This window comes from Macrobrachium nipponense, chromosome 26 (assembly GCF_015104395.2).
Source record: "Macrobrachium nipponense isolate FS-2020 chromosome 26, ASM1510439v2, whole genome shotgun sequence".
Classification (NCBI taxonomy): domain Eukaryota; kingdom Metazoa; phylum Arthropoda; class Malacostraca; order Decapoda; family Palaemonidae; genus Macrobrachium; species Macrobrachium nipponense.
In genome coordinates this window covers 57,885,508-57,888,007 of record NC_087215.1, presented here as the reverse complement: position 1 = coordinate 57,888,007, position 2,500 = coordinate 57,885,508, and the positions used below count along the sequence as shown (strand labels likewise).

Here is a 2,500-nt window from a genome sequence, read left to right as displayed (position 1 = left end):
TCATTGTTTTTAGTGATTTTTGTAGAAATTTGTTTTAGAAATTTTTTAGATGAATTCCACATGATGTATTTTGTGGAAAACTGTAAGCTCCTTATGAAGGTTGACTGCAACCAGATGTGCACTCTTCATTGTGATCAGGTCTAGTTGGAATTTTCTACAGAATCAAGGTTCGAACATTGATGGTTAAAACCCTGCTTGCTTTCTTATCCCTTGATCTCTCCACTTCCAGAATACGACAGATAGTGAAATAGTTTGGATAAGTTAATGGTTGCATACAATAAAGACATGAACTTGCAGGGCATTTACTATTTTTCCTTTCAAAAACTGTTTGCATGGAATGGTGTGTAGCATGTTTTCTTCTAATCAGAACTGCAACAATGGTAGGTAACCAAGTACAATAATGTAAAAACAGCATTGGTAAGTACGTAGTTGCAAGTAGTTACTAACAAAGATATTTGTTTCCAAAAGTAATTTTCCAAGAAAATTTCTTTTGACTCTGACACACTGGAAATTAAAATTTTCTTTCTTTTTATGTCATTAAATCATTTACATTAATATCTTATACTACAGTATAAATCGTATCTGTAAAGTCAATAGTCAATTTACATACATTAGACAGATTTTTTTTAGACCTAACAGTGACTATTCTTGCTTAGAATATTCAATTGTTTCCGGGAGCCATTTATTTCCCATATGCCAAGAAAATTTGCCTGTTCTTGCAGCGTGGCCTAATTCCTATTGCTCATGTCACTAATGAGTAAGAGATCTATCTAAGTGAGATCTGTCTTAAGTAAAGTATGGGATATATCAAGGAGCATGTACTTCGGAAAAGGAATACTGCATAGACAATGCACTTGATTATTTTTTTTATTATTAACTATTGATCTAGCCTACAATGGGAAAACTGCACAATTTTTCTAATTTGTCATTAGCGGGTTGTAGAATATGTTGACCCATTGACTGTGCATGCAGTCAACTGCGTACCATGAACAATACTAACTTTCTATCTGTAAATTTCACTGTTTATTCATTTTGTAAATGAATAAGCCAGTTCACTCTTCTCCAAGTTCCTAATATGTTTTATTGGTCAACTACAAAAGATTTAAATGGTATTACGTGTACAATAGTACCAGTATTAAAGAAATGTTTTTTTTAGGTGCAATGTCTAAAATATGAATAGTATGATATATACTAACAAATTTGAATTTCCAAACAATAAAAAATGTATGTTTAGACAGGCACTATTTGTTGAAAATATGCTGAATAGTCAGGTTCTCCAAATAATCAAGTGCTAAATAATTGGACTTACAAGAGAGAAAAAATAAATTTTCCTTGACTTATTTCACACAATTCAAGTTTGGCAAGTCTTTCTGACTCAAGACTTTGTCTGTCAAATGTAGGTCAGTCTTTCGCAACAGAAACGGCCATTTTGGTGAAGCTTTAAGCTTGGTAGCATTAGTTAGTCAGCTAGTTTTTAGTCTGTTTATCTTCCATACAAGAATCACATTACAAGAATTCTTCTGAAGACATGAGGTTAAAAGAAATCAAGAAAAAAGTAATCAGCAGTGATAAATGCAAAACAAAAAGTATGTTGATAGTATATAAAAAAATTGTGTAGTAAAATATGCTTCATCTTTCATTCACTTTATAAAGGAATTGTTATTTTAACATTTTAAAGCAATACGATATAATAATTTATGTTGTTTGCCAAGAGAGAATGAATCAAATTGATTTTCCATTTGTAACAGCCACTGGATTTCTTATACATTTTCTGCTTTGTTGCATCTGTTCTTTCAGATCGATATATGTACTCATTTTCTTGGTTTAATAGATGCTCTCAATTTTGTTATCATTAACCTCCATTCCAGTGTCAGTGATTGTTATACTCTGTGATTATGACTAGATCTTTATTTTTTCATGTTAATTTTTTCTTTACATAACAAAGTTTGTATAACAGAACTTCACTCATATTTATAGTATTTTCAATACAAAAATTAAATGTATTTTTGGATTACTATATGTAAGTTTATAGAGGTCAAAAATTTAAATGTAAATAATGACCTCAGGACAAAATCTAAAGATTTGATAAAATCATATCTAAAAGTTTTTTGGCGCCACAATTTGTTATGTTTCTTTATAACCTATGTAATACAGAATTTACGGTGTATATATATATATATATATATATATATATATATATATATATATATATATATATATATAATATATATGTATATTATATATATATATATATAATATATATATATATATATATATATATATATATATATATATATATATATATATATATATATTATATACTACATACATACATATACACTTCTAGGGCACAATTTTTCACGGATACAAGATTCATTGAATAGAATGGCTTTCTCACTGTTAACCAGCTTTTTTTAAATTGCTTCATATTTTCTAATTATTTTCTTTACTTCATTGTTCAGGTCACTAATGGACACATAATGGGGTTCTTCCATTTACT

The 2,500-nt window shown here is 28.6% G+C and overlaps 1 protein-coding gene across 7 annotated transcripts in view; it reads left to right on the top strand.

The window, feature by feature from the left end:
- LOC135200297 (mucin-2-like) overlaps positions 1 to 2,500 on the top strand; it is a 307,055-nt gene that overhangs the window by 269,318 nt on the left and 35,237 nt on the right. The window lies entirely within an intron of this gene.